At 40.5% G+C, this 8232-nt stretch overlaps 1 protein-coding gene across 3 annotated transcripts in view; it reads right to left on the minus strand.

The window, feature by feature from the left end:
* Positions 1–8232, minus strand: part of Ttc30b (tetratricopeptide repeat domain 30B) — a 43251-nt gene that overhangs the window by 33190 nt on the left and 1829 nt on the right. The gene's annotated exons all lie outside the window — the stretch shown is intronic.

Here is an 8232-nt window from a genome sequence, read left to right on the forward strand (position 1 = left end):
CTCTCTCTCTCTCTCTCTCACACACACACACACACACACACACACACACACACACACACACACAAAGAGAGAGAGAGAATAAATGCAAATCCAATCTATTGAATTTCAAAAGCTCATATGGTCAGTATTAATGGGGTCAAGTTTTCAGGCAAATGTCTTTACGAAGATCTTTTAATTTTATTCTATATACCTTATACCTGATAATGACTCTAGCTCTCAAGGAAGAGTGAATTACAAGATTATTTAGAAATATTCATAAGAATTCATCAACTCCTGGACAATACCTCAAATGTACTAAAGAAAATTTATCCTGCTGAGTGTGGTGGTACACACCTTTAGTGTCAGCACTCAGGAAGCAGATGCAGGCAGACCTCTGTGGGTTCAAGACTAGCTTGGTCTACAAAGCAAGTTTCAGGCTAGCCAGGGCTATATATTCAGACCATGTCAGAAAAGAGAGAGAGAGAGAGAGAGAGAGAGAGAGAGAGAGAGAGAGAGAGAGAGAGAGAGAGAGAAGAGAGAAGAGAGAAGAGAGAAGAGAGAGAAGAGAGAGAAGAAGAAGAAGAAGAAGAAGAAGAAGAAGAAGAAGAAGAAGAAGAAGAAGAAGGAGGAGGAGGAGGAGGAAAGGAAGGAAGGAAGGAAGAAAGAAAGAAAGAAAGAAAGAAAGAAAGAAAGAAAGAAAGAAAGAAAGAAGAAACAAAAAGAAAAGAACAAATTATTCTACAATGCCTGCTAAAGGTGGTGTGACACACTTTATTCTAGGTGAGGCCAGAGCACAACATTCACAGTCTGATCACTGTTTGCATTTGAGGAGAGAGATTGAGCTCAACTCCAAATATAACATGGATAAGTGGGAATTTAGGGCAATGGGTGAGGGTAGAGGTTAATAGCTGGGTATTTTCTAAGAGGAAACAACAGTGGAAGAGAAGATTTAGCTAAACTGGCTGGGCAGGGTTTCCTTTGAGGCAGGCCAGGGTGATCTGACATCCAGGGAGCAGTTGGAGATTGGAGCCCATTATACTCTGGAAACGATTAGATATGAAAGAGGGAGGCTCTAGCTGGATAAACTCATTGGAAGTTGTTGAAACTGAACAAGACAGAAACGGGCATAGCCATCCAAAACACGAGGCCTGCTGGAAAAGTCTGGGAGAGTCTATAAAGGTCAAAGGGCACAACTCTGTGCTGTGTGTGAACAGAGTGCTTTCAGACACCAAAAAGTCTGGCTCAAACAAATTTAAACAGTGAGATAATTCATCCCATTCTACCGGAGACTCAGAGGTTGACACTAGCCCCAGGATGGGATTACAGTAATTCAAAGATATCACTAAAGACCCATGAGTTTTTTTTTTTTATTTCTCCAGTATCTTCAGAATATGGGTCTGGCATCTGTTCTGGTCATAAGATGGTGACAGAAGATTCAAACCCACAGCGTTCAAATAAAGAAGAGAGACTCTTATATCTCCCCCTTTGAATCAGTGAAGATGTCTTTCCCAGCAACTCCTAGGACATTTCCTAGATCTTAGTAGGGTATGTCTCAGATGCCTATTGCTACGCAAATAAGGAAAAGGTGGGTTTCCGTGTGTCTGGCTTAGGCCAGCACTTCTCAACCTTGGCTGCATGTTGGGAGCTGAAGATGTTACCTGGATTCTGCCCTCAGAACTGCCGCTTTCATTGTTCTGGAAGGCCATATGGAGCAATTTCAATGGCTCCCCAGATGTTTATAATGTAAGCCAATGATTCTGAGAGCCATTGGGTTAGACCCAATCAACACCTGAGACAGGGTGAGGAACGTGTGCTAGATCCAAAATCTCCATAATGAGTATTGCTCGTCAATGCAAAATTTAAAAGATGTATGAACACATATAAATTCACACATAGAATTGTGGTCTGGTTGGAGAGAATCCATATTTGTTAAAAGACCAAATGAGTGTGGTCTGTATTCAGAAGTCAAACTGTTGTATTCTAAACCACTTGTAGTAACAGTTCTAACAATGCATGCTTAGAGTTTCTTTTGGCATCAAGGACAGCGACTGCAGTGAAGGGTTTCAGGATGTGCTCCTACAGTATGCATTGCTTTCCCATTATTCTGAAGTAGAGGTGCTATAGACACAGAAGGCATGGTCGTAGAATCCTCTTTTCTTTCTGTAAGCGAGGGATGAAACTCCCGTGTGGAAAAGACCCTCTCTCAGATGGAGAGTCAAAGCCGAAGGAAATGTGTACAAGCAAACCTTATCAAACTGCCATTGTTCTCGGATTTTTTTTTTTTTTTTTACATCACAACTGCTACTCTGTTCAAGCCATGTAAAAGCACTTAGGCCTAGCTATTTCTTTTTCTTTTTCTTTTTCTTTTTCTTTTTCTTTTTCTTTTTCTTTTTTTTGGTTTTTCGAGACAGGGTTTCTCTGTGTAGCCCTGGCTGTCCTGGAACTCACTTTGTAGACCAGGCTGGCCTNGAACTCAGAAATCCACCTGCCTCTGCCTCCCGAGTGCTGGGATTAAAGGCGTGCACCACCACACCCGGCTGGCCTAGCTATTTCTTTGAGTCTTCATTTGCCTTGTTAATCTGTTTGAAATTTGTTCCAGTTGAAAACCTGGGTGAGTAGAAAAAGTTTTCTCTTCCCTATAGTAGTAAATTATATTAATGGGAAATTATATTAAAGGGAATGAGCAAACTTGTAAATTCATACTTGTAATTTCTTTAGGAAAATAATTTGTGCATGTGGGTGCCGGTATGAGTTTGGGTGTGCGTGTATGAGTGCAGTTGTCCAAGGGGGGGGGTTCAGAAGAGGACATTGGGTCCCTAGTAGCTGGCATTACTAGTTTGTAAGCCATCACTGATGGGTGCTGGGAACTGAATTTGGGGTCTCTGCAAGGGGCCACCTTAACCACTGAGCTATCTCCCCAGCCTCACAGAAGCCACCTTTAAAGGGTTTCTGATATTGAATCTCATAGCATCTAGCACTTGAGGGTGCTTCAGATTCTTTCTATGAAAGCCAAAAAGATTGCTGAAGAATTCCGAAAGGCATGCTAGTTAGGAAACGTAAGATTTTACTGATTTTAAAGATGTACAAGGCTGGATCAGATACCTCAGATGGAATACCTTAAGTTCTCTGTTTTGCTCTGTATTTTTGGTATGACTAATTTTATGCTCAAAACTTTGCCCTCCACCCTGCATCAAACACCCATGTGGGCACTGTGGAGTTTGTATAGAATGATGGCTCTCAATCTCAGCTACCCCAGTAGAAACATCTGGGCAGACTTAATGCTGACCCTGCCCCCATTCTCACCTCTATAACCTGAAACAATCAGAAATGAGTTCCCAGGAATCTCTGCACTTCTTGGTACACCACTTGGTTCTGATGCAGAAGCTAAGGATTACTAAACAAAAGTGTGTGTGTTTGGGGGGAGTAAAAACACCAGGGAACTCATCTTTAATCTTGTTCTTGGTTTTTGCTTATTTTATTTCGTCTGAAAAAAATCTAAGATAAGACTAGCAACTGTCCTACTGAGAAAGGGTGAGCATTGAAGAGCTTGTCTCAAATGGTTTTTGCAGGCAAAAGTGAAGGTTTACAGAGCCCCAGACTTCTGCAGTGATGTAAACACTGTGGGGTCAGCTACTCTGTTATCTTCCCTCCCTCCCCCCTCCCTTACTTCTGTTTTCTAGAAGCAGAGAGGTTTATTGTGTCCACTGCAAAATGCAGTGGTCCGGCAAGCACTCAGAGTTCAAGTACTCTGCTCTGGAGGCCTCTCAGTCTGTGTATCTGAGGTGCGGGGAGCCTCCTGACAGTTGTTTGAATGTGTTTGGTGGCTGGAAGCTATGATGAAAATCACTTACCTAAGGATCATAAAATGTTATTTTAAAGAAAAGAGGAAAAGCTGGGAATTTAGCTCAGTGGAAGGATGCTGAAGTTACTGGGTTTGGTACTGGGTGGAATAGAAGAGAGAGAGAGAAAAAAAAAACACATAAAAGGGAGTGATAAGATTGTGTTGTAGTTAACCTAGTGCCCACCACCAGTAATATGTGGTGTCCATTCAAGATCCATTACAGACCTTTGAAAAGTATAGTACAACCTAGAGCAGCTCAGGAATGCAGTGCATATCAAGTAATTTATTGAACCATTGCTTGCATACTCAGCAAGGATGCTAGTCCTAGCTCTGGGAAAGTAATGGTAGGATAGGATAATCTGATAGGATAATCTGAAGAAAAAAAAAATACCTGAAGGAAAACTCAGCATGGAGGGAACGTGGACGGTAAACCAGACGCCCCAGGTTTCCATTCTCATTCCTCACTATTTGGCTCTTGTATTGAGGTTGAGTCAAGTTTATGCCTGAGACTCAGGTATGATTGGAGAGGTGAGCTAGTCCAAGCCCTCCTTGTTCTGGCTCTGCCATTAAATGCCTTCTACGTGCTTAATACCAAATTTGAATTAAAAGATTTAGGTCTGATCTGTAAACATGTGTAAAAGATTACACATACGATTCCCCAGTTTATATTTCCCATGATTATTTCTAGAGTATTCTGATACTTTTGCCGGCCATCCAATCATCTATCTATGATCATTTTCAGGAATGGTCTCTTTAGGCTCTGAAGCGGCTGGCAGCATCCCATCCAAACCATGGAGTTCTCTGGTCTTCTGTATTCTTTCAGAAACAGTTTAATAACAATGACTTTAGTATGAGAATAAAAATTCCAGAAACAAAGGTGCTGTATTAACTGCAGAGGGAAGCTGGTCTTCTCTAGGACGTACATACATACACACACACTGGCATATGCCTGTGCTTTGCAACCAGGTTTTTCAGCAAACTGACTCCTGAGGGTTTCTTTTTATAGTGTTAGGGTGTGGCTGCCTCTTGCTGTAGCATGTCCTGGCTTAAACATGGAATGGATGGTTTATATTCTCCACATACTATATTCTTTTCTAATGTGAAGGGTATTAGCTAAAAGGATATAACTTTGGTGAACCAGGAATAACAGGAATTAAGAGGTTGTATTTTTTTTTTTTTTTTTCGTGGTCTCCGATTCTTTTTTTTGTTTTTGTTTTTTGTTTTTTTTTATTATTATTTTCTTTATTAACATTTCAAATGCTATCCCGAAAGTTTCCTATACCCTCCCCCCACCTCTGCTCCCCTACCCACCCACTCCCACTACTTGGCCCAGGCCTTGCCTTGTGCTGGGTCATATAAAGTTTGCAAGACCAAGGGGCAAGAGGTTGTATTTTCATAAAACAAAACCTGACCAGAAAATTCAAACAGCCAGTAACTTACTGCTACATTGTAACATCTTACGAGCACAAGGGTACTTTAAAAAAGTTAGCGGTTGCCATGATTTCTGGTGAAATAATGAATAATTAAAAATAAATAATTAAAAATAATTAAAAATAAAATAAGAATAAAATAATTAAGAACAAAGGACTGGCCTCCGTGTCTTGCCGGTGTCCTGTTCACATAGCACACTTGAAGCCAGTCATGACTTTGAGCTAACTTATCCATGCACTTTATTGCATTTAATTCCAGGCTGGCAGATTTCACTTTGGGGCTTTTGGTGAGTCCTCTGAAAGTCAACAATGTCAGCTCATTTTACAAAAATGCATTGCTAAAGAACTTTCAGAGTCACCTTGGAATCATAAGGCGCATCTTCCCAGCACTTACTGCTAAGGGTTAGTATGCATTCTTTATATACCTGGCTGTACTTTGAGCTGCTATCAGGACAGTGTCCCTATAATTGACAAACAGGCAAAGATAAAAAAGGAAAAGAAGACTGGTAAGGAAGAGAGACTTCCATTTATCTTGTGATACATTCTGCAGCACAAAACACCTCTATCTCTTAAATAAACCTTTTGAAGGCAGGAAAAGAAAACGTTGCAAGAGAAAGCTTTATGATCGGGAGCCTGGCCTCCCGCTGTAGGTGACTCTGTCCTTTTGGTGAGCCTGCATGCCCTTTCTTTGTATTAAATAGAAGGAGAATGTGAGAAGCGGTGATTTGATTTGGTGTGTTGGTTACAGAAACGGCTCTGGCATCTGTTACTTCCACTCTGTGATCCATTACTTCTCTTCAGCTAATGGTAGGAGACATTTGATTAACTGCTGAGATGTGGACATGCAGGGGATCTGAGGTGGGCTGCGAAGTATATCACACAGCTAAATCTCCATTACATCTTCACTTCACCTGCTTCTCTATCTCCAGCTATCCGGTGGACTGGCAGCTGGAGACCTCACCTCAGGGGCAGGAGAGGCTCCACATGTTCCAAGAAAAACTGAGTGTTTGTGCATCTGGGATATCTACATTATAATAGCCCATCAATAAAAATTTTGAACCAAAAGGTAGTATTTCATTTTAGGAACTAATTAAGAATAAATCTCTCCTCCAATGAGAAAACATGCATTTTTAGATAAACTGAAAAAGGAAATTAAGAAATTTCCTTTCTTAATTAAAAGAAATTATTAAAATAAATACTTTTATTATTTTTAAATACTAATACAATACATAGTTTATGCACAATATTGCAGGAAAAAAGGACTGCCTTGTATACATTCACCACTAGGGTTGTAAACAAAAATACCAGGTTAAAGCATACCTCAAATTTCTTAGAAATGAGTAAGATGTGCATTAGATAGCATTCCTCTAAATGGTTAACATTTTCTGTAAGCCAAAATGCTAGGAAGCATTAATTTGGAATATAGTAATGTATTTCATTTCGACCAGAATTATCATTCCAGGTTATAAAAGAAGGCACCTTTTCTTTGAAGTAGATGTTGCCATAACTGTAGAAAGGATCTAGAGACTGGAAGGACTGTAAGACCGTGAGGAGTAAGTGAATTGCTTAAGACTTATAGACTATACAATATTCGCAACTTATTCCCTACCCCCCTCTTTTTCCATTTTCAGTTCAACACTTCTCTCTAAACTAAAAACATTCAAAAGCTTCCAGACATGTGCTTCTAAGACAGCTCAGCAAGTAAAAGCACTTCCTGGGCGAGACCGAGGGCTTGAGTTCAGTCCATGAGTTCACAACAGAAAGGGGAAACCTCAATAATGTTGGAGTTCTGACCTCTGCAAATACATAGCACCTGCGTGCCACATGCACACACATATGCACATGCACGTGCCCACGCCCACGCCCCCACACACACATCTTTTAAAAAAAGAATTTCCACACTTACTATTGATGAAGTTCAATCTACTATGGAAAGACCAAAGCAGAAAGAGAAATGAAATGTTGACTATACCAACCATCATCAGGGGGAGAAAAATGGAACTGCTTGCTAAAGATAAGCTGAAAAGAACCTAGGAAAATAAGTGCTTGTACCTTCAAAAGGATTAGGCCAGGTCCAAACTAGACTTTGGTTTTTGAAGAGGTCCAGAGAGTGGAAGATCTCAAACAGTAACAGAAAAGACCTCACAAAAGCAACAAACAAAGCTGTCAACAAAAGAAATAAAAAGCCTCGAGCCATATGGTTAAGAGTATTTATTGGAAAGCACAGACTATCAAGAGAAAGAAGTCTGGCTTCTATTTCTCTTTGCTAATGGAGAGATGGTTTATTGTGGTCCAGCAACTGGGTCTACTAGGCAGTCGCAGCAAGACTATATACCAGTAAGTGACTAGTGCATAGTCCCCTTTACAGCATGAAGCTGAAACTCTAAGAGCTGCCCAGTGCTTTTACGTCTACAGAGATGCCATTGCAGCAACTGAGGACTGTGTCGAGTCATAAAAATGTAGGAGCCTATAATGCACATATATGAAGGCTACCAAGGTGGAAAGGCTGTCATAGTGTTAAGTATACAGCGTCAAACCGGAAACGAAACAAAAAAGAAATTAAAATGTGCAAGAAAATACAGAAAGAGAGAAATATAGAATCTAAAAAGCCTTTCTAATGACCTTTTGACAAGTAACTACATATTCCACCCTATGATCTCATAAATCAAAGCTTTCAACTGTCTGGACTCATACGTGACTGTATTTTTTCCAATGTGCATTCTTTCTTCCTCCAAGGGCTGTTCTATAACAGCTGGGATGTTTCTGCCAAAAATTTCACAGTGCTCTAGAAACTGCACACATTCTTGAATGACACTGTCCCTTAGCATGATTGTGTGCTTTGACATGTTCTCTAGTAAGGACAGGAAGCATCTCTTGGCATAATACCACGTATCGGTGCCTAGCTTTTTATGGTAAGGCTCCAGGCTTTTGATAACCCGAGAGATGCCAAAGTCATAGTTTCCTTTGGCACAATACAGGGTT

Source organism: Mus pahari, chromosome 3, assembly GCF_900095145.1.
Source record: "Mus pahari chromosome 3, PAHARI_EIJ_v1.1, whole genome shotgun sequence".
NCBI classification, from domain to species: Eukaryota; Metazoa; Chordata; class Mammalia; order Rodentia; family Muridae; genus Mus; species Mus pahari.